Raw genomic sequence first — 25,058 nt, 5'->3', positions numbered from 1 at the left:
ATCTGAAGGTCAAGTGCTAAAGGAGTGTACTTGGTGCTGAGTTTGGGTTAAACACAAAAAAAAGTCTCAAAGCTTTGGCTCCACCGTGCTGTTGATCTTCTTGTTTATGGTTATTTGATTGAGCGGCAATTAAGTTATCCTAACTATGAAGTAGTTCCTTTTTGTCTGACTGATACAGACATTGTTAAAACAGCCCCTATGTCAAACACAATAGGAGGGGACTTTGCATAGTGGAGACTTGTGACAAATAATATGGGAAGGGTCTTTATCTGACAAATGCAATAGAATGGGGCTTTACTTCTGCAGAAATCCAAATGGGTAAATTCTATAGGGATTGTGCTAGAAGATGGGGATTGGTTTTCAATTAACCTTTTTCCTTATACGGCACTGACCATCACCAATTTCCACTGTTTGATGCCCTTTAACAAATGGATGCTGTATTATAGACCTTGTAAACTCTAAACGTCTCCTCTAGTATCTCTTTTAAATGTCCAAGACATAATTACCAAATAGATGGGAATTAGCAGCATATGATTTTCACCTGTCTGGAGTTAGAGCAATTTTGGGTGATTTTTTTTTCTCGACACAAATTTTAAAGTCAATCTAATGCCATCCCCAAAAACCATATCTTTCAGCCTGCTTGGGGATCCCCTATTGTTGAATACGCAAACAAACCATATTTTTATTGCAGTATTAATTATGTGCTCCTTAATGATTACTTATTGGAAAGCTTCTTTATCATCACATTTTGATGAATGGATTCACAAAGTAGGTCATCAAGAAAGACTATTTTTCCAACATAAATGTAAAGAACTTTGGGGTTGTCCGCTAGGGTAACAACTTACTGTCCTTTTACAACTTGGGTGTTGGACCTGCATTGCACTTCCACAACCACAAGGGATCAAAGAGCCCTGGTGGTGGTCTTAAGGCGACAATATGCTTGGCGGGACAGCCGCTGCCCGCCAAGAATATTACAAGTTTCCTTTCTGCCACGGTTTTCAAGGTGCTTCCTACTCCAGGAAAACCATGGCAGAGAGGAAACAAAAGACTCCAGTACCTGCACGGAATGGACTGTATTGATCCTTAAATATATGGTGTAATGACCAGAAATAGTAATTTGTTCATGATGGAAATTAATTGCCAGACAAGTAGAGGTACGTCCAGATATGGAAATTTGAGTAGCAGTGAAATCAGTAATTACGGTATTAATTTTTGAATTATGTGGAGCACTTCTTTGTATTATTACACATAAATACATATTCACCATAGTTAAATAAAGTGTCAAGGCAATCTTAGATCCCCAGTCTGAACAAAAGTTAGAGTGCACAGTGTGATTTCAGTTTTTTGAATGATATTGATTTACAATCAGGAAAAGGAACGTATACAAATCTTTCAAATTCAGTGATTTTTGAGAAAGCATTTATGCACTGGAAGCATCCAGGTTCCCAATAGTAGCTTAGAACTAAAAGATCTGTATGTGGAAAACTCTCACCTGCTACTATTTCCAGAAAAGCATTACAAAATACCTGGGCATCATGTAGCTCATTTGTTGAAAAATAAACAATTCCTGTTAAAGATCCAAAATATCTCCTATACCACTTGTAGTTTAGCACAATTATTTGTTCGACTGAAATAGGGAATACAAGTTACTTAAAGTGTTTTAAAGAGGCTAATCTGTATTTTACATAAGTAATTCAATCAATAAAAGTAAATATAAAAATCATATTAACTATCCCGTTACAATAACAGTTAATACGATTTGTATTAATAATATGAAAGCCTACACATTCATGGTTGTGTTCCTTTCTCTTTTTTACATGGTTCAACAATTTGAAATGCCTCACTAGTTGCGAAGCTTTCTTCCCTTTTCATATATGTTTTCGGTATACACACCACTAGACATTCAACAAGAGTAGGAGTATATATCTGTCTTAAACAATTATATTTGCATACATAAATGTCTGCATTAATTTTGGTCTCATCTACATCCATAATATATAGTCCTTGTAATGTTTTCACGCGAGATAGAGTAACATATGCAATTCCCACTTTAAGAACTATTGAGCCAGTTTTAATTAAGGCATACTCCAAGCTTAAGCCTTGAGATGTATGTATTGTAATAGCATAAGCTAAATATATAGGAAAATGTTCCTCCTCAAATATATGTTGTTCCTTGGTAAAAATCTTGGAGTTGCTCTTGGAATGTGTTTTACACCCTTAACCTCCCCAGTGTGGGTGTCGGCCATTGGCCAACACTGGAGGGCGCTTCAAGGAATCCTCTGTGCGAGTACCGGAGGATTCCTTTTTTTCTTAAAGGGAGCGGAAGTTGCGCAATCGATACCATGTCAGCATCGCATATTCCCCACTATAGCAGCCAGCAGAAGGAAATAAGTTCTCTCGCCTGTTCGGTGGGAAAAAAAGGCCGAAAAGGCCTCCGAAGGTTTCAGAGAGGCCTCATTGGAAAGGTGAGAATCTCACCTTTTCACTGAGACCTTGCTGAAACAGTTTTCTGGCCCTGGATCATGGTTGTGACGTGATCTACAGCCAGGAAACCCACCAGGCCACCAGGGACTACCAGTTAGTAGGGGTCGGCCCTTGTGGTGATCGTCCCCACTTGGGTGCCAAAATATTTTTTTCTTAAAGTCTTTTTTCCCCTGGGGGGCATGATCACATCCCAGGGAAATGTAAAAGAAAATGAAACCCCCCCAAAATAAATGAAATTGTTTAGGGGGGGGTCAATATTGTACATCATGGGGCGTCATGACACTCTGCAAAGTTATGCTTTTCCTGGGTAATCCATTTACCTCTACTGGACCTTCTAAGGAAATGAGCGGACCATTTTGCATTGCTGGCTTTGTCTAGGAATACTCTTGTAAGTGTATCCATGACCACTTTCTCAACACAATACAAATGTGTACTTGTCCTCAATAATTTGTTTACTCCACCAGAACTGTCTGACTAACAGAGCAGCCCAGTATACAACGTGGGCTCGATCTTGAAGTACAGTTGCATGGATTTCTTACAGGATGCCTTATTGAAGGTCCCAAGATTCATGGCTTCTATGGAACTTTTGTTTGTATAGACAGTTGTAGTTGTCTGTTTTGTCTCTCCCTGTTGTTGTTGTAATTGTCTTTTATGTTTTCTTTATAAATTTGCTTTGTGCTGTACTGTGAAATATTTTGTGTGTTTATTCAGCTTTATTGCTAATAAAATTCACAAAGTCAAATAACACTAAGTATAAGATATGCAAAGAATTGAACCGTAGATAATTAGTATTATAAAAGTAAGTAAAGCTGTTTACTATTTTATAATAGATTGGGAAAGAAGGATAAAAGAGAGAGGGAAAGGAAGGATGGGAGGTGACTCAGAAACCAACACAGTATGAAAACAATATCATTACCAAAAGGCAGAGAATGTAACACATTACGGGGGCTTAACAGTTTCAGAATGAGTAGAGATAACTTGTTGTTTAGCATGAACATCTAAATATTTATTTAAAGGTAACCAATATTTGTCTCTATTTACATGTGGTATCTACTTTGATATACTTGTGCATGTGGAATATTTTGACACTTTATTTATGACTGTTTTTCTTGATTGGGGCACCTGTGTGCGGGGGGGGTTGGTGCTATAGTTTTATTGTACTCATTTTAGTAGACCTAAGATATGTGTGAAATATACAGTAGTTGGAATATGCTTGAATGCTTGTGGATGCAATGTCATAAGAGATATATTTATATCACTTATAATCTGTAAATTACAGTTATCTGGGTATTTTTTCTTTTTGACATATATTTTAATCTATTTATTATAATTATCTGTGTACCTTTTCAAAGCGAAATACTGTATAAGTAGCACTTATAATTTATTATAGGTATTATATGCCCATCACTATTTCACTAAGGTCTATTTAATGAAACTAATAAAATGATTTAAACTAAACTACATGTGGTCTACACAAAGAGGCAAATGCTATATCTAATATAGTTAACAGTAATTTGCTGAAAAGCTAATGCCAGCACGACGTCAAATAAACCATTTTAATACACGTTTAACTCAATAACATCTGATAAGCTTCCTAAAAACAGTAATGACTTTTACAGAGGATAATGAAATCTAAAAAGGCGTAAAAGTTGACACAATACTTTTTTCCAAAAGGAGGTTGTATGTAGACACAAAAATAGAAGGTACATCAAATCACTATGAGAATGATTACAGGACCAATGCGATTTATTATGCATGTTTGAGAACCTAGCAATTGAAGTGGGAGCATGGTATAATCTACTGTAAAGAAAAAACATAGATTGAGTAGTTGATGCTGATCTGGAAATGTTAGATATTTTATTCTAGACCACATTTTATTCCATAAGGCAATGCTCCAAGCACAACCCAAATCTGTTTCCCAACTAATTTCGAGCTTGGATTTAGAATGGAAAGGTTCAGGGACAAAGACAATGTTATAAATATTGGAAGCCTTTAGATTAAGAAGTTTAAGAAGGATGGTATATGATGACGAAATGGAGGAAGAAGAAGGGAATACATCAAGAATGTCCATAATGATTCCTATAAGAATAGAAAATGTATGCCAAAATAAACAAGGACAAGTAATCGACCACTGAAATCAGAAAAAAGTGCAAGGATCTGAACCATCAAATAAATCCGCAACCCACATTATACATTTTTGTCTCCAAGACTTCCAATATATTGATCTATTATTTATAGTAATGAGACAATTGTACCATATAGGAAAATGCAAAAAAGAATCCCTGTAAGTGACTTGTGATTGATAATAAGATTATCGAAAAGAACAAGCATGTTTAAATAGAGGTGAGGAAGAAATTGTCCTATTAGAAGAGAAGGTGAGAACTTCTTGAGGAGAAAATGGTGCAAGAAGAGAAAGTTCGATATCAAAGCAAAGAGGCGTATGCGGAGAAGTGACTCATATGAGTAATTTAGAAGCCTGTCGCTAATTGAAAGCTTTATGATACAGTCGAAAATCTGGAAAGTTAACACCCTCTAATGTCTTGGATTTCTTGAGAATAGATAAGGAGATTCTAGACTTTTTCTTGTTCCAAAGAAATTTGGAAAGAAGAGAATCTATTCTTTTAACGAATGTAAGTGGTATATGAACTGGGGTCACAAACAAAATGTTTTATATCAGAATCAGAGTATTCATCATTGTGATGGAGTCAATACGACATGACCAAGACAGGAATAACAGATTCCAAAAAGATAGAAGCTTATCAATTTATTAAGCCCTTCTTTCATATTACTCTTAACTGAATCAGAAACAGAAATGGTAAACCATATTCTCAAATATTTAATCTGAAAAGCATTCCAGTGAAATCCGATACATTCGAAAGGTTGTTTAGGCAAAAATGTGTAATCGGTAAAACTTCAGTTTTATCCGACTTGATTTTATAACCTTGAAACAGAGTAAAATTCAGATATTACATGAAGCAACGCAGAAATCATAATATTGGGGTTACAAAGTAAGAGAAGAATATCATCTGCGTAGGCAGAACGTTTCAAATGTTGGTCTCCATATTGAAAACCAGAAATAAGATAATTCTTCCTACTTCGAGTTAAGAAGGGTTCAAGGGCTAAAAGAAACAAAAGAGGAGACAGAGGACATCCTTGACAAACCCCACAGTGTAATGGGAAGAATTGAAAAGTTTAACCATTAATCACCCCAGAAGCAATTGGAGCTGTATACAGCAAAGAAATGAGGGGGAATAGATTGGGGCCAAAACCATGCCAAGAAAGGGATTCAATTAAAACGGTCCAATTAACTCTGCCTTTTCTGTGCCAATGGCTACAGCAGCTAAAGTGCAGGAGAGAGAAGGAGGTTTATTTAAAACATTGAAAAATGTCAAGCCACCCTTAAAAAAATTGGACTGCTCCTTGCCTAGCAATTCAGGCAAAAAAGCTTCAAAAGCACAGGGTGAGTAGCTTGGCAACTATTTTGTAGTTAACATTTACAAGAGAGATAGGACGACAATTTTTAAATTAAGATTAATCTCAACCTTCCTTGTGAATCAAGCCGATCGTTGCTTCCTGAAAGCTACCCCTCACGATGCCTGAATGATAGAAAAATTGAAAAAACTGCAACAGTTTAGGAAGTAATTAACTCGAAAAATGAAGATAGATTTCCACTGTAAACCCATCCAGGCCTAGATTCTTATCTTTCTGATTAAAGGCAAACATGGAGGTTTTTTGTCCCTGTTGGGTGGGGCCTTGAGCGCGCCTAATTAAAGAAGGCTTCTCTATAGTTAGATTATCAACAATCTTGTCTTTGACTTGCTCCCACTACTCCCCTTAGCACTGTACCTCATTTTAAGACTGATCCTCCTTCTGTTTTACCTGGTAAGAGTGGTTCGGGATATTGCAGAGGTTCGCTTTTTTGTAGCTCAATGCCCCATCAGTTAAAGATGATGCGATTATCCATTATTCGTTCTGCTATAGCCATCATCGCCCAAGATGTAAGGGTCGCTTTTCTGTTACTTCTGTGTAGATGTGGTCTAAATTCCACGGAGGTCAAATCTGAAGAGGTAATATGTGCCAAGTCGTCAATTTCACTTGTGAGTTTTATGATGGTGCCTCTATTTAAGATATCAAAAGCCCCATTCAAATTATAATTGGGGATTAGCAGCACTTTTTCTCCCTGAATGTCGTCTCTTCTGTGCTCTTCTCTATATACAAGGGCCTTTTTCCTTGCGTCCTCTTGAAAACTAATAGACTGGGGTTGTTGCCATTGTTTTTGGTACTGGGGTGTCGTTTCAGTAGTTTGAAGAAAAACATTCGTTTGCCTTGATTCTACCACAGTGGGCCAAGGAATATTCCCTCCTTCGGCTTATGCCACTTTTTCCCTATAATGTTTATAACTTTATCTTCTTGTTGTTATTGGCTTTTGTTCCGACTTACACCTCCACTTTGTCCTTCGTTTCTTGTGAGTTGGTCTAGTGCCTGTTGCACCGCTTTAGGTACATCTTGGACTTTCTTTCCCTTACAACATGGTAGAGACACTCATTTTGTTATTTCCTGAGTGGTTTTCTGTAAAGGTTCCCCTTGGTCTACCCACGAGGCATCCGTTTGATCATTCTGGGGGCTTTCTAACCCTAATTTCCCTTGCTTTGAGTTCTTTTTCTCCATCAGAGTATCTTTAGTTTCTACTTCCTTCACCTTCATTCTCCTGGGCTCTGACTCCGATGTTCTATTTTTTTTAGAACAGTTGCAGTATGGATTTTTGTTGATCATTTGTCCTTTCTTTTGTGCTTTCCTTTGCCTTTTCTTTTTTTTTTTTTTTTGTAAAGACTTGCTCCGTTTTTGCCTTTTCCTTGACTCGTGGCTGCTTGGTTCTCATCATCCTTTTCTTCAATTACTTGTTTTGAGAGACCGATCTTTCTGTCACTCAATAGCTGCTTATTTACTAGACTGTTTGTCTGTCTCGAGTGCAGCTGGGGCAATAAAACAAGATCCTCTGTTTGATTCTTGAAAACAGTTTTTTCCTTCATTATATATGATCATCAACAGGTACCCTTTTGGTGAGACTGACCGATTGAAATCTTACCTCTGTCAAGATATCAGTGACAATTGAAGACAACGCTTGTGACATGTCCCCGAAAATTGCACATTGACATGTAACTTGTACTCCATAATCTTAGCGTCTTGTTTGTGTGAAGTTATTACCATGCTGGTCTGACCCTGACAGCATGGCTTTATACCAGGGAGGGTAACAACAGATCATATAATCTGTGTCATCACACATTTTGATGCAGCAGCTATCTATGAAAACCCCATGGCTCTGGACCTATTAGATGTGGAAAAGGCATTTGACAGGGTGGTCTGGGACTATATATGGGGGGATATAAAGTGGCATGGTATTGGGTAAGGGTATATTAAAGCTATTCAAACTGTATACTATAAATCTACTACTGGACTCTCCATTATGGGGGCGACAATCTGATGTTCTCAGGATTTCGAGAGGCACCAGGCAGGGGCGCCCTTGCTCTTCTTTGCTGTTTCCCTTATATATCAATCCTCTGATCAGAAGGCTAGTTCCATTGCTGGTCCATGAAGATTTTAGCATACTAGATGACATCACAGTTGTTACACCGAATACCTGGATCTCTATGCAAGAGGTAGAAAAAGAACCTTTAGAGTTTGGAATACCATCAGCATACTCTTTGAATCAGTTTAAAACACAGGTCATGGGCAATAAGGCTACTTCAAGACTTAGTGGGGCTACTCTAAAGGAAGCAGTGTATCTGGGAATTCATATTACGGCAGATGTGAAACAGATCGTGGGGTCTAATCTAACCCTGATTCTTAATATAACGAAAAGGGTGGATGCACAGGATGGATAACCTCCATGTGTATATCGTAGGTCACTCCAATGTCGTAATGATGTTATTTCTCCCTAAAGTACTGTATCTATTCTGAGCGATCCCTTTAGAGTTTATGTTATGATTAGTGCCATATATAGTAGCTTCATTTGGTCTTACCAAGGGGAGTCTCAAATTTCTGATGTTACCTAGAGAAAGAGGTGGGTGGGCGGTACCTAACTTTAAACTATATGAGTGGTCTGCCACCCTACAATATGTGGCATTTCTTATTGGTGGCACTGAAGCGAGGAGTAGCTCACACTGTGACATCCCGCCACATACGAACTACTGCTTGGGGGTGGAGGCAAACCGGTGTCTCTTTAAGGTCACCGAACCCAGTTACTATGAGAAGTTTACATTTAAGACCTTCCTTGCAGCATATAATCTGGTCTAACCTTAGAAAGAGAACTGGGTTGGGTAAAGTTAACTTTTATACCCCAATATGGGGATTCTGTTGTCTCCCCTTGCTATTTCGAGAGCTTTGGTGTCCTCGATGGACAGCCAGGGGGCTTGAGAGGTAGGTGACATATACGCAGAGGAAATACTTGCCTCATTTGAGCAATTACAGCTGGATTTTGGGCTGGACAAGATAGGGCTTTTCAAGTACGTTCAGATACAAGATTATCTTCTGAAAAAGAAAGGGTGTGCAGAGAATTAGCCAAGTCCGATCTTATTGAGGTTAGTGGGAGTGATGTTAACTGTACTATTAGTTTGACTTAGGAGCATGTTGGAGACTGAGACAGATGTATACGCGAGTAGGCTTGGTTTGTTTCAAAATGGTGTCTTTATTTCTATTTAGTTACGCATGAACACAGATATATAAGGTTGTGTGGGGTCTTCTGCAAATTATGAGGGGTTGATAATCTTTCTTCTGTGTTTTCTCCTAGGTCTTCGGATATGGAGGGATTCCGGCAATCTTGAATAAGTGGAAAAGGTAGTGGTAAATATTTTATTCAAGGAATAACCAAAGGACTTTCATTTCACTGTTCACTTCAAATGTTCCAGTTATCAAAAGGGAAAGGGTGCAGGGAGATAGCCAAGACAAAAAATGGAAACTGTCTTTTAAAGAAAAATAGAGGAGGAGGTCAACAGATATCCTCTCTGTTCTCCTTTGGGTACTTAGAATGCCCTTTTTCCTTTATATTCTTTCTTATGTGGACTTTGTCTCTTTTAGAGTATATGGGAACCAAGGATCTTAAGGCTTTCTTAAACTTTGGCTAAGTAGAAATTTAAAAAATGAAATTATCTGGCCGCATTATTCTACATCTGCCTCAATGTCTTCTGGGAAATGTAGTATAACTAATTGGGCTCTAGGTACTGTTTCACTGATAAAAACACATACAAACAAAATTAACTAAGGTCACCTTTCTTTTTATAAGAAACCCTCAGTGCAACCCTTCCCTCCCAATTCCTCCTCCCTCTGCTGCAATCCCCCATGTTCTGGTTCCAGGTACTCACATGCTGCGCTGCAACTCTCCAGACTTAAGGGTCTGGTTTCTAAGAACTTGTTGTGACGTGGGATGGACGGATGTAGGTGACCATGCCTGTATTTAGATTGCATGGCCAATGCCTAAATAAGGACTGGGATTCTATGCCTAAATAAGGGCAATGCGAATTGTGCCTATATAACGACAGGATTCAGTAAACCTATGTACGGGCATCTAAATCGACTCACATCACCCACTCCAATTTCGATAGGATGACATTACGACATGCTTACTGCTAAAGCATGATAAATATGTAAAATAGAGTAACACATGATTCACTTTAACATATCTAAAAGCATATTCTAAAACAATGGCTCTTAAAATAGTGGCTTTGCATGGAATGCAAAGGTGCTGTACATATTCAAAGCAAAGTTTCATTCTAAGCATACGGTTATAGTGAATGCTAAATGAATGAACATAAATATATACACATGATGAAATGGTTCGTAATGACAGAAGAAAAAAGTTTGAAACCATTTCATGTCAGGTTACAAAATGGAAATTGACAAGATGGTAATTTGTCTTTGGAAGTGTTCAAAGAATTCTGTTCTCTACGAATAGTTCTACTGTAAGCAGATTACTTTGCCCAAAGAAAAGAAATAAAAATTTAGAAAAAAAAATTAATCATTGGAAAAAGTTCCAAGTATTGTCTATTTGTTTGGAAAAAATGAAGGTCAAATTCAGAGTCTTCCCGGTACACTGTGTGCTGATTCAAAAGTCAGCGTATAGGGATGGAGAAAACATAAAATCCTCTATTCCTGTAGACAAAAAATCGTCTACTGTTGTAGGTGAAAGTTGGAATACCTTATTTAGAAGATTAGCAGCACATAGATGCGAAGCATCGCCTTCAGCATTGGAAGCATCAGCAGTGTTCGTTTCTGATGTTACTTATGTGCCCGTTGTTTCCTCTCGTACCTCAGCAGTAGCAATTTGCGTCTGTGAGATCTCAATGAATGCCGTCATCAGTATTGGTAGCAGCTGGGGACAACACAGAGCATGGGCCGTTATCTGGTCCAACAGAGTATCAATATCCGTTGGCATTACTGAAGGGAGTGTTAGACAGATGCCTAGCACGCATTATTCACCGCAAAGCAGGCAGCGTAGAACAGATAAGATGCAATCTTGCCAGATTGGTTTGAATGACAAAAATCATGTGGTATTAAATTCTCGTAGATGAGGTAAACCCAAAAGTGGTACTATGCACTCACGACACTTCCTTTCCAGGTGAGCTTTCTCTACTGTGCTGGGAGTGACGCCGGTGTATTGGCTTGCCATAGCGTAGCAGTAGGAATAAAACCAGGATTCCTGCAACTAGTGCTAGAATTAGTGGCAGTCCACCAAACACCGAGTGCACGAAGTTTGGAATGATTCAGAGGACTGCTTGAAAAGGTGTTAGCAGTCCTGAACATGCGTTCTTAAATACATGCACAATACCGCTCGTATCTGACATGTTTAAGATACGTCCCAACATTTATGTGAAATGTGTAGGGCAGCTAGTACTTAACAGAACCTGTATCTCAGCCGAACTCCTTGCAATTTGTAGATCATAGGTTTCTTTAGCGGAGGTCAAAGGCACGGTCTGTTGTCAAAGAATGGCTTTCATTCTGCTTAGAGTATCAATTCGTATAGAAGAGATGTTCAGTGAAGGCCATGAAGGTGACTCCCTGACTGTGTCTATTTTGGGGAACAAAACTTGCATACAGCAAGTGACCTTGGAAGTAACCGTTGCTAGATAAGGAATGCCTGGCAACATGCCACAGCAGCTGTGATCTTTCAACATAATGTAACTTCCATTTGAAAGTTGTCCAAAAATTGGATTAAACACTGTGGCTTGTGAACCTTGCAGGTGACAGGACAAATTTACATTGAAACCATTACAAGCCCGTGCAAATTAATACCCTGACATAGGAGAGAACCGCTTAGTGCCTTTTCACAGTGTGTATACTGCTAAGAAACACTTCGCGCCCTCACTCCAACATCTGTGTGTGTAAGGTAAATCCCAGGATGTCTTGATGTATTCTTTACCCAACCTTTCATTTTGCCTGCTGGTATATTTTTTAGGCAATACTGAAAATGGAAAGTTGTAACAGGCAGAGTTATTTTGCCATGAATGATCCATTCAGTAGCTGTTTTTTCTGCTACCGTAGATGGCAATTTTTCCAGTTTTTCAATGCTCTGCACGATATATTTTGCTCTTCTTTGTGCCAGTTCGACCTGTTTATAAGTGAGATTGATTCTGTAAACAGAGACGTTGTGTTGATTAAACACCAAGGCACATAGCCTGCACATAAGTTTTGTAGCGTCCAGCCTAATAGCAAAATAGAACGTAGTTGAGGCTGGCTTTGTCCCAGCATAACCAAGTCAGGTTGCATAATGTCTATGGCAGACGATACAATGGTGCCCAATGAATATATCCTGGATGACAGAGTTGTTAACCCATTGTCGACTACAGCGAGAGATTGCTCTAAATGAATACAATCAATTTCTCGTATTCTTTCTGCAGTTTCTGCCTGGGTAATCTTCCATATTTCATTATATGCAGTGTAGGTACTGGCATATATGAAACGATTTTGATGCGGTTTTCTTGGTCCCAGCAAGAAATCCCTATGGTCTGCACCTTCTTTAAGTATAGATAAGTGTTGTTTCACATCCTCTAGTGTAGATTTCTGTAGCCAATCAAGGCATAATTTCCTACACTGTATGTTGTTACTAACCCTGGATGCTGTCTTTGAATATAGCATGGGTCTGGCCTATTGATAGTGAAACCCTGTGTTTTGTTCAGGAATCGTTCTTGACAGTTGTGTCTATGGGCCAGAGCAACCATTTTTTCCATTTGGAATCTGATCTGTTGTGATGCAAAATAGTATGTAAGTCGACCTCCCCTTGTGTAGTGCTATTACTTGGAGGTGCCGGTATGGACGGAGTGTTCATGTCTTTGATCTTGGCTAATCCAAGGCAAGCCGTTTGTTGGACAGTGTCATTCAAAAACTTTATTTGCTGTGGGATGATACAGGCTCTAAACAAAGCTTTTATCCCCTGCACTTGCCAATATTTTGTACCCCAGACAGATTTTGTGTCAATTATGTCTTTCCAAAAGTGGAAACCCTGTCTAGACAGTTGGGTAATAAAGGCTGCAGAATAAATCTGTTTTGTACTAGTTAACATACTTTTCATTCCTGTTTTGTTCACATTTTTTAAATAAAACATTTCTGGATTGGATATATTGAACCCTGAAAAATATGGAAACTTCATTGCAAACGTTTTTGAGCTACCCTTTGGTGTTGTAGGACAATGTTCCCATTGGTTATACATAAATACATTTCTAGGTGTTGCAGATTTATGCAAGAAATGATGACCATAGTGGTTATAACAATAAAGCTGTTCATAGTATGATGAACCCTCCAAATAATCATGACTAGAGAATGCAGCTGATCTTTTTAGATCAGACATCATGTTATTAACAGTCTCGAAGTCCCACTCATCAGAAAAGGTACTAGAGGTAATAAAGTCACTTAATGATATTTTAAATAAGTGTGGAATCTTCAAACATTCAGACGGGCAGAATATGTCATATTCAGTTTCGTCCCAAACTATACCATCTTGTATAGGAACGGCTGTGATGTTCACTGATGACAAGTCTCTTGCTTCACGATGGGATGATTTGTGTGGTTTCAGAAGTAAGTTCACTTTTTTACTTGCTGTATCCATTTGAATACATCTTCCATTTATCAGCATACTCATAGTCATTACTAAAGCTAGCCAAAGCAGAAAGATATTCCAGAAACAATCCATAGTTAAATCCATGGTGAAACCAGATAACTATTTTTCAGGAGATGAAAAAAGTCTGTTGCTTGTTCTTTGAAAATTCTTTGTGCTGGCGTCTTTTCAGGTTCGCTGGGATCCTTAGAAAGCTTATCAAAGTTACTGAAATAGCCAGAGGCAATTCTGTCAATGGTTGAAATTGCATCAGGATTAGTTGAAATCGCTGGAACCAGTTGATCACGTTTTACGTTGGTGTAGACAGGTGTATCAGGATGAACTGTTATTTGGGTTTCAAGAGGAATAAGTTCCATAACATTGTTGCTTGGTACTTCATTTCTCACATCTGACCCTTTGAAGGTGATGAGTCTTTCAGTTTGAACCTCTTGAATAGTAGCTAGACGAGAGTGTCTGTTACTTGGTCGGAGTCCACATGGCCTACTGTTCAGTATTGGCCACATAGTGTGGTCTGATGTGATCGATGGATACACATCTTTTCTCCTTTTTTCCAGCAAGGGGCAGCAGAAGTTTTGTTCTTAATCCGTGGATTGCTAGGACAGGTACTGGTTGTCTGTAAGAAGGCCCAAATTCCTTCTTATCTGCCATCTTCGCTCTGACTAGATCCCCAAGCTTTGGGATCCAGACAGGCCTTGCCGGGATGACTGGATTTTCCCCAGTGGTGGTTGGCTTAGGGAACACGTTGCTTTGTTTCGATCTTAGTTCATTTAAGTCCTGTAAAACAGCCAAACGTTCTTTGATATCAAAATGTTTATTTTCCACCACTGTGCCTTTACATTCAAGATCTGGGACCCACATTATTGTCCCAAATAGGACCTCATATGGAGTGACACTCCCTAGAGAACTTCTAGGCAAATTGTTCAATGAACGTTGGACCCCATAAAGATGTTTGACCCACCCATCACCCGAACCTAATACCGTAGCTGTTATAGACCTCTTTATGACCCAGGTTTTTCCTTTCCTCAATGGAATTCTCCTCAGGTCGGAATGGAGAGGATTACCGCAATGCTATGCCCAAACTGGCCATGGCCTCTTTGTAAGCCAGAGAGCTAAACGCAGGACCCTGGGCAGAGTGTAGTGTGCCACTTGCGTATGTGCCGATAAAGACTCGCAAATCTTTTATAACAGTTTGAGCGTCAGCTGAGCTCTGAGGCCACATCCATAGGAACCTTGAACACGAAGCCACTGCAACTATGATATATTTATAGTTGCCATCCCTTTGCAAGGGCCCACAGTGGTCCAGGTAAACACAAGCTAATGGTTTATCTGAAATTAACAGGGGCATCTGCGCAGGACATTTCACTATTGAGACTTTCATCTTCTGGCATATTTCACATTCCAAAACATCGTTTTTGGTCTGTTTCCTAATGCCGGGCCACCAATATCTCTGTTTTATTAATGATCTGTGGCGGCAACACCTGCATGGGCATAGGCTATCCCTTCATGTGCTGCTAGGATTAATCCTAATCTATGTTCCATGTGTGGAACTACCCTGTTTTCCACTCAAGGGATTCGAGCAAACAGAACGTTGCTCGCATCATTTATATACGAGTATTTGAGTGGAAACTTTTTAGGTAACGCTGCACCGCTGCCTTTGCTTCAAGCATTGACAATAATATCTCACTGTCTATTTTCGTTTTTGAACGAGTGATCGCAGCTACAGAAGCCGTTTGCACAGTCCCCTTTGCGGCTTCATCAGCCAATGAATTCCCTGAAACGTGAACGCCATCACGTTGATGACTCAGCACGTGTATCACATGAGTGTTTTGTAGTCCGTTTCACAACTGAACTACTTGTTCCCAAAGCGTTTTATGCTTGATTGTGCCACATTTTGCATCTTTGAATCCATTTTGAAGCCAATTCTGTAAATATTCATTATATGATTGAACACAGTAAAAAGAATCGCACACAATAAGTGTGGGGAATTTGCGATTCATATTTGAATGCTTGTAGTTCAGCTCGCTGAGCTGTACAATCTCCCAGAGATTGTGTTTTTGTGACCATTGGTCGGAATTTACCATCGTGCATACGACCTTTAACGATCGCGCATGCTGCACTGTAAGGTTGCTTACTTCCCATAGCGGGTTGTGCAGATCCTGTCAGTATAAATTGTAAATTCATACTGATCAAGAGTAAGAATCTCAATAGGCAGAGGACATTTGTGTTCGTATTGCAGGAATGCTTGTGTTTTTAAATAAGGATCAAAAACATATTCAACATCTGTTGCAGCAAGAGAATTAACCCATTGTATCCATCTTGGATATAAAACTTTTGCATTCGGAATGCTCGCTTTTGTAACTGCCTCTACGGCTGGTACTGGAGTCACAACAATTATGCACTTCCCCTGAGCTAGAGCTCTTTCTTTTGCTACAGCGATTTGAACTGTTGTCGGATTTTTTTCTGTTGATGTAAAACACATTTCCGCTTGTGTATACAAATGTGATTTGTATGCAATTGGTACTTTTTCACCTCCATTAAAAGGTAAGGAGGTGAATCCGCATTGACCCGGAATGATTCAGATCACTAAATTGCATATGTTTGCGCGTGTTTGTAAGTGATTTGTTGCTAACATGTCAGCTTGAAGTGAACGCAGGATATCTGTGTGTTCCTATGTCCAATTTTTGATTTTGAAATCGTGCTTGTTTAATTCGTAGAGAGGTTTAACCCTTTCTGCATAATTTAGAATGTAAGTTCTTCCAAAATTTAGGAAACCTACAATCGACTGTACGTTTTTCAGCATTTTTGGAGGTTGGAGCAGCACACACTTTTCTAAAAAGTTGGCTGCCAGGCTTTTACCTTCACTTGAAAGCTCATATCCTCGAAACAGGACATTGAGGAGGGCAATTCTTGATATCTTGAATTTGAATTTGTAGCCCTCAGAGGCGAAACCCAATATAATGGTATTCACCCTGTTCAAGTGCCTATCCAGGTCATCGTCTGTCAGATAGATATCATCGACATATGACAATGCCTCGTCATAATAAATTTGTAGTAACTCTGTTACCCTTGCTGAGAATAACCCCGGGCTGTTCTTGAACCCTTGTGGAAGTCGAAAAAAGTGAAAATGGGTCCCCATTATTGAAAAAGCTGTTAAGTACCTGATTTCTGGTGCTATGCTTTGACAAAAGAAACCATTTGGAATGTCTAATATGGTTTATATTTTTTAGCACAATGTTATTCATTAATGCTGTTCTATGTGCATTGTGCACTGCAAATGTCTTTGAACAAGAGTTCAGGTGTCTGTAATCCAAAACTAGACGATATGTGTTGTCTAGTTTGGATACAGGAAACAAAAGATTGTTCATTGAGGATGTGCATGTTTCAATCACCCATTGGTATTCAAGTTGATCTAAGATCTCCCTGACCTTTTTTTTTTAGCTTCTGTCTTAATTGGGTACTGCCTTTGTGCAGTTTGTTGATTTTTTAACTGGATCTTGTGATGAGGTGCGTCCTCATCCCACCCTACATGATTTTTATATAATGCTGGGGCCTGGGCCACTGCCCATTTCCTGGCATAAGTATATTTTAAATGTACTGGAACATGGTTTGAGAAGGCTGGCATAGTGATGTCTTTTGCATGTGGGCACTACCTGACAAATTCTGGTGGCCACTCCTGTTCTGCTAGAAGTATATCATAACCCTTTGAAAGTCTCGCCCAAAAGAGTGCTTTCACTTTTCTTGATATGTCTCCCCCATCCGGAGTGTTATATAACTTTTGTGGAGAACTAACCCTGGTGTCTACAGTCTCAACTTGTATGTACTCATTCAAGTCCACTGTCTTCAGAAGTTCTTTCAGGATGTGACGAGCTATTGTTACTTCTGCTGCACTGTCCAGCATTGTCTGAGCCCATTCTCGTCCTTGAGTTGTGTTCTCAGAATTTTCAGTATGTCTGATCTTCAGACCTTCTACCTATTTCTTGGAGAATTGAGGTTTTGATTTGTTTTTCTGAACGTGTTGATCATCTTTGCACTTCACGCATTCTTCTTTTTGATCTGACCGTCCTCTTCTTTCGGATGTCTGTGACGATATCTGAAAGATACGAGAGGAACGTGTATCATTATCTTGATACCTGTCAGGTTTTTTCAAATTATCCCTATTCCTGAAGTTATACCTCTTTTCAGAGGGCTCCTTTTGAGGAGACCTACCTTGAGATTCAGAACATTTCTATTTTGAATTTTGTTTATTTGTTTACCACTTCTTTTTAGAAGATGTAGGATTGTGTGTAATCGAGTCCTTTTCAGGAACTCCAGACAGCTGTGGTTTAACTGTGTAATTCTATTAGTTTTTGTATTTGATTAAGTAATGCCTCGTCCAACATTGCTTCAATGTCAGTATGAGGTGTGTAGTCGGCTAAAATCGGCCATACTGCTCCTGGTCTACCTAGTGGATCGAGCCTGGTAATGTGATTGAAATGTTTTAGGGTGCCTTTAAACCAGAGCTGAAGCTCCTGGTATGTGAGTGGAATTTCAACATCCTTGAAAGGAATATATTCCTCAGGTGGTTCATCTTCTTTGTAGAAGTGAAACATTGTTGTTACTGGATTTGATTCTGGGAATACTCTCCATGAATAGAATACCTCTGTCTGAAAAGATTCATGTGCCTCTATCACGAAAACTGCTCTACCACCTCTAGCTGTTAGGCCATGATTTATACGTTTTAGAGTGATGGCTTTCCTTAAATTTGGAGGAATGTGTATAACATCCTCATCGGTTTCATTAAAACCTGTTTGAATAAAAGCTGTTACGACTTGGTCGACCACAGCTCCACCGGTTCCGGTGATACTTTCCTCGGACATTGTTTAATGAAAAATGTAGAACAAGTTTAAAGGGAACAAAGATAAGGTGCACAATATTTTGGAACACTGTATCCTTCAACATTGAACAAGCCAAACAGCTAATACATAGGATTTTCGTCCTACTCAGCTAGGAAGGATATTAACCCTACCCAAACCAGACGTCTTATGGAGTATTATGAGTAGGGGGTCTCTGAGAAAAGCATGACTGAGTTACTTCAGTATCTAGCGTTAAATTAGTGCCTTACCAAACCGTTGGGTGCCATGTAGTGTAGTTCCTATTTCCCTTATAGGCTCTGCGCATTGGAATAATATACACTATAGTTTTTGCATAGGACTGAGGTCAGTATGCTCCTATTGAGTACATTAAACTTAATTACTTCATGTGCCAGCTAACTCAGAGGTCACTAGAAAATTCTCGAATGAACAAGAAGGGATTAGTTTCTGACAACTGCATAAACATGACAACTTTGTTTCCCTTAGAATCGGAACATGTCTCAGAATCGTGTAAACAATAGATAACAGTTGCACTCAGTCAATCGTGCATGCTTAGTTTCTGCAGAGGTACAGAGAAATAGATAGATGGGCGTTTCAATAAAAGGATTTATTGAACAGTCTTATTTCTCGCGCAAGAGATATGAGCTGTTACAATCGATAGACAGTATGCAAGATATAAAATGTACAGCGTAAGCAGTAAGAAGAAATAATACTGCAATATCATGGTCTTTTAGCTATGACATATATTCATATATACAAACATAAATAACACAGGCTAAAAATGTGTATGCTCATCTGGTGCTTCTAAATAGTTCTACCCCAGTGTACCTAACCTAAGTGATGTACGAGGTAAGAAGTAGTTGTTGTTTTCTATAGTATGGTAAGCTATAGTTTGTTATGCCAAGAGTCCCTCTAGGTTTTAGTCAGCTCCATACTTTAGAATGAGAGAGGTAGGAATCTCTTTCCGGATCTCAAACTCCAACACCCCGCGAAGGGAGTCGGCACACTGGAAGCTGGAATCTCTGAGAGCAGGGAGGACAGCGCCTGGTCAGTGCGTCAGGCGGGGACTCGAATTCCTTCCGAACTTGCCATGGCGAGCTGTGTAGCCGAGTCGTGCAAGTATGCAGCCGTAACTTGCCATGGCAAGTGAAGGTATATTTATACCTGGAAGGTACTTAGGAATACTAGCATTGATGTAAAGTCTGGCAGAGGAAGACGTCATGAATGAACCCCTAAGGAATAGTTGTTCATGCATAATAAAGGAGTTCTTGGAGAAATCAATAATCCAAGCAGGGAATGTCCCAATGACTTAAGGGTCTGGTTTTTAAGAACTCATTGTGATGTGGGATGGACGGATGTAGGTAACCATGCCGGTATTTGGATTGCATGGCCAATGCCTAAATAAGGACTGGGATTCTATGCCTAAAAAAGGGCAATGCGAATTGTGCCAATATAAGGACATGATTCAGTAAACCTATGTACGGGCATCTAAATCAACACACAACAGAGGTAGTGTCGGCCTGAGCTGCCCCTGGTGTCATGATGTAATTGTCATGAGTCAGATCTTTGTGTACATGTTTCGCTTTTGTCCGGCTCTCAATCTCTTAAAATCCAAAATAACCAAGTTTATGAATACGGAACTGAGTCTGGACATAACAATTACTCCCCAGCTACTTTTATTGGTATGCACAGAGACATGGCCGCCAGGGCGGGACAGTATTTTGCCTTTCTAGTGATGACAGTTGTCTGCCTCTCTGTTGCTTCGACATGGCCAATCACTTCCTCCCGCATTTCATCATTGGCTCCCGCGACAACTGTTGAACTATAATATTGAAATTAGTTTATATATTTGTAAGGGAAAGAAAGCCAGAATGAGGGGCGAACAGATTTGGGCTCCACTTTCACCTTGGACCAAATCTCAACTGCCGCCCAGTGAGGAGTGATCGCTTCATACTCCCTTAAATGGTGATCAGGCCATTACGATGCAGCATGTGCCCTCTATTACTCTAGCCCTACCCCAAAAAAAAGTATCCCCGTAGTCCTGGTCTGTGGGGAATTTTGGAACAATGGTCCTTTTTTTCTCTCTGACCCACACTGATTTTGTCATGTGAGGCTATAGCTGGGGCAGGGTGATAGCCGCTCCAGGCCTAGTACTGCTTTTTTTGGTCTTAGCTTATAGTATCACTTTAAACATCCCCTTCAGAATGCTCACTTTTAAAATCATGTCTCACTGCACTGTACCGAGACTATTATCCAAGCATGAATGTTTTATCTCTCTGACCCAACATACTAATGAATTGACAACACTTACATCATGTATTTGTAATTTGCTCTGTTCTTAGTGGAACCTAGTGGGGAATAAATTGATAAAAATATTTAACATAAAAAAGAAGGTTAAAAATATGGTCATGCCATGGGAAAGGATGTCTAAGAATCGAAAGGCCTTATATGTAGACATAGTTTTAATAACGTTTCATACTTTGTGATAATTCTTTGTGAGTTCATTGTGTGGAATCTTGAGAAAGGAAGAGGAAAGTCTCTTCAGAGAAGAAAACCAAAAGCTGATTTAATGAGAGAATAAGAAGACATAACATGAACTGAAACATTTCTTTTCAACTGTTTATGTTAGTTAAAGTTCCTAGAGTAGGTTAACACACTTTTCCCATGCTTTTCCTCCAGACATTTACCCATACCACTTGTCCGCACTGAAGCTGAATGCTAAAGGCTTAATGCTGAAGGCTGATTTGCCATCCCTTTTCCGACCTGATTTGCTACCTCTACTGCATTACTATTTTACTTTATTGCTGAGACTCTACTGAGTTTGGTGCACCTCTCAATATGTGAAGGTCAGCTGTTATTGACTGATTGAGTTTTGAGCCTCATGCTCTATCTCACTCCTGCCTCTTAAAATCGAACTTCTGATGTGTTCCTGCTAACACCATTTTCACCCCATTCTTTAGAATAGGGATTCCTTTCTTTAGGGAACAAACACGCTGAATGATTTTTTTATTATGATTTGTTCTAACCATATTTTTATGATCAATTCTGTAATTTGTCTGATACATTTAACTAACTAAAAAAAAAATAGAACTTACAAATCTTTTAATGAAAATAATACTCTTAAAACTAATCCAAACTTTCCTAGTTGACTGAACTTAGAAATAGTATTGTAATTATGATTTTTGTGATGCTTAGCTCCTGATCTTATCATAAATGAAGGCAAAGGTCTGTGGCAGAAAAGTAAGAATAAACACCTGAGCAGGGATCAACCCTGTTGGTGTGAGATAGAGATGCTAAACCACTTATATTTAAATTGATTCCTGCTCCAGCAGAATCTAGTAACAGAGCTATAAAATACTTGCCTAAGTTAGAACAGTGCCCAAATCCCAAAGCCGAATGCCCAGGTCTTGAAGACTGTCAAAGTGCTATTTTTGAAGGTGGTTGCTGTTTTGGAGGTGTGAGTACTGATAGGGTGTTGCATTGTGGTTTGTGATTATTTTTTCATGTTTATTGAGAAGTCATTTGGTGTGTGAGAGTTGAATGATTTGATTAAGTTATATGTTAATTTTTTATTGTGAAGAAAATGAAGAGTTATCAGTCTTGGCATAGCCTAAGATCCCGGGATTTTGAGATAAATGTAGAAGGTAGACTGCACTTAATAGATATCGATTTATGGTTTTCTTATCTCCTAAAGGTTTGTGGTTCAGAGCGTGAGGTACCGTCAACTACATAAATTTGAATAGGGTCATTCATAAATTGTTGTGATTGTACTAATATTGATTGATGTTGGCAGAACCTGATTGAGCAAAGGGTGAAACTATAGTGATTAGGGTGATTTTCCGCTGGCTGACATTTCATTTGCAAATGTGAAAATCTTTTTATGTGAAAAGTTGGAAGGTGTAAAAACCTCAATATTCCAATTAATGAATTGCCTTTGATTTCTTTAGTAGAGAACCCAAAGATTGTTTATTTTTGTTGCTTAAAAGTTGTAGAATTGTTTGTACAAGAGAAATTGGAAAAGATGGTGAACTGCTGCAAGGAGTGAGATCATACGTCATAGTGTGCTGCCCTTTGATTGGTTGGTTAGAGTGCTTTCGCGCTGAGGCTGGTTGATGACGACACAGTGCTCGTAATTATGCAGATACTCGATGAGATGAATCACAGCAGAGATGGAGGAAAGCTATAGTTGAGGGAAGCTAGATTGTAGCCAGCTATTACCACTGAGACACTTGAGAAATTTTAAAAGACTAAGGGCCTGATTATGAGTTTGGTGGTCCATGGACTGCCAAACTCACTGTGGCACAGGGGTGGCGGTCTGACCGCCATATTACAACTTTGGCAGTCGGACCGCCATTGGACAGCTGGAACCACTGGTGATCCGTGATCCCTCTGTGGTGGCATGGTGGTCTGGGGCAGCAATATGCTGGCGGTGATGCTGCGGCACCGCCAAGAATAATACGACTTTCCAGACCTCCAAACTTTTCATGGAGGTGAGGCTGCCATGAAAAGTGTGACATCGGGAATGTAAGGGTGCCTCTGTTAATGGGGGTAAATACAGGGGGGCACATGTTGTGCTGTGCCGGAACAGGTTTTGCCTTTCCCTTTGCAGTTCAGTTCTAAGGCTCACATATGGGTCTTAGAACTGCACCGCCGCAGGACCACCAAAGCCCCGCCCACCAGACCATGAGGTAACTCATAATCAGGTTGCTGGGCGAAGGTCAACTTTGGTGTTGTGGGAGCGGGGAAGTGGCATGGTAGCCCGCCAACACTATCAAAGTCGTAATTAGGCCCTAAGACACAGGAAAATCACAAAGGATAGGATGAAAAGAAGGAGAGACAGATAGTAATTCAGGGGATGATATTTTGGAAGAAATTTTAGCTGTTCATCCCTCACCTTATGTGACACCCCTCACCACTAGAGGCGATAATAATGAAATTGCAAGTACTACAGAGGCTCCTGCCCTTGTTGAACCAAGTATAATACAGATTGGGAGACCTTTTCAGACATTCCAGATTGCCCCACCGTCTGTTGTTCAGACCCTGACAGTTATCACACCTCAGATTATTGCTTCTAATATGACTGTTCTGGTACAATAATATCAGATTGAAACTGTACATACAGTGCGTAGGTCATTTGTGACTGCCCCAGTTGTAACTGCCCCACACTTGACTGCCCAAGTAAACATTGTCCCAACTCTAGAAGCTCAATAAGCCTGACATTCACAAATTGTTGACTGGAAACCACTCAAAAGATTCGATCATTGACAGATGAGGGAGGATAGCGTTTACAACACTGATAATACAGGGAGAAGCAAATTTGTTTGAGGGTGGAGTTTTTCCTCAATAGGTTGAGAAAGCAGCAGGACTTAGAAAGGAAGTGCAGAATGACAAGTTAGACCAGAACCCAAAAAGAAGAGACCATTAACTGTTTCAAAGTTAAAGGTTGAACTTGAAGCATTATTCGGGGATGTTAGATCTTGAACATTTGAACCAGTTTCAGGAGAAAGAATTAATTAAACCGAGTAAGGATATTACAGGATGTGCAACAATCACACGTGATAAATTGGCTGATCTGGCCTGAAAGTATGATGTTGACCTTTCAAAAGGTTTACCTTTACAGAGAAGTTACAGAGTTCAATTAGCTGGTCCCACAAAATATGGGAAACCCTAGGTTTAATTTATACCAGTTACCCAAGGCAAATGTAAACCCCTGCCAGAACCAAAATCAGAACACATTTCAACAGTTGCCTGTATTTGATGATGATAGTTTTGGCTCTGACAATTCCCAATGAAGGTACCTGAGGGGGGAGGAAGATTGAGTGCTTGGGGAAGTCTTGGAGGTAGACCGGAGTGGGCCATTCATAGAAGGAGAGCTGAATGGCCACCCCATATCAATTCTGATTGATACCAGAGCTACTAGATCCACTGTTACAACAGTTGAAGTCCCAGACCTACCTCTCTCGCCAAAGAAGATCCAAGTTGTAGGAGTTTCAAATAACCAGATCACAATCCCAGTTTCAGAGAAAGTTCCTTTAAAAATAGGTTCATTCGAGGAAAATGATCAGTTTATAGTTTATTACTCTAGTCCGGTAAAGTTGCTAGGAAGAGATTTGTTGCACAAGTTAAATAGCACAATTTACTGCACACTGCACGTTGTTGGGTTTCCGTCCCATGATGAGAATGTCGAGTTCAAAATGACCTGACAGGATTCAGTTGTAGGGTTTTTCCAAGTTAAAACAAGTAAAGAGTCACCTCTTGATTTGAAAGAAACAGTGAACTCAGAAGTATGAGATTTGACAGGAAAGGACATTGAACTAAAAGAAGGTGTGGAACTAGTTAGAGTCATGCTAAAACTAAACGTAGTGTATCCAAGAACATCACCATGCAATTTGACATTGGAGACAGTTGTAGGAATAACACCTGTAATTGAAGACATGCTGAGCAACGAGATTTTGAGGGAATTGGTTGGGAGTCCATGCAACGTTTGGATCATTGGTTTACAGAAGCCTAATAGTAAATATTGGATTATGCAGGATCTCTGAAAAATGAATAGCATTGTTGTTTAATGTTACCCCATGGTACCAAATCCACCCACTATACTTTTGCAGATCCCGTGCACT

General features: G+C 39.5%; 1 long non-coding RNA gene across 3 annotated transcripts in view; it reads left to right on the top strand.

Annotated features, from left to right (window-relative positions):
- The window catches only part of LOC144763211 (uncharacterized), a 168,665-nt gene that overhangs the window by 84,169 nt on the left and 59,438 nt on the right, over nt 1-25,058 (top strand). For all 3 annotated transcript variants that reach the window (XR_013596189.1, XR_013596190.1, XR_013596188.1), the window contains exon 2: nt 9,272-9,318. This is a non-coding gene — a long non-coding RNA (uncharacterized LOC144763211). The remainder of the gene's footprint in view (nt 1-9,271; nt 9,319-25,058) is intronic.

This window comes from Lissotriton helveticus, chromosome 6 (assembly GCF_964261635.1).
Source record: "Lissotriton helveticus chromosome 6, aLisHel1.1, whole genome shotgun sequence".
Lineage (NCBI taxonomy): Eukaryota > Metazoa > Chordata > Amphibia > Caudata > Salamandridae > Lissotriton > Lissotriton helveticus.
This window is presented reverse-complemented; position numbering and strand designations above follow the sequence as displayed.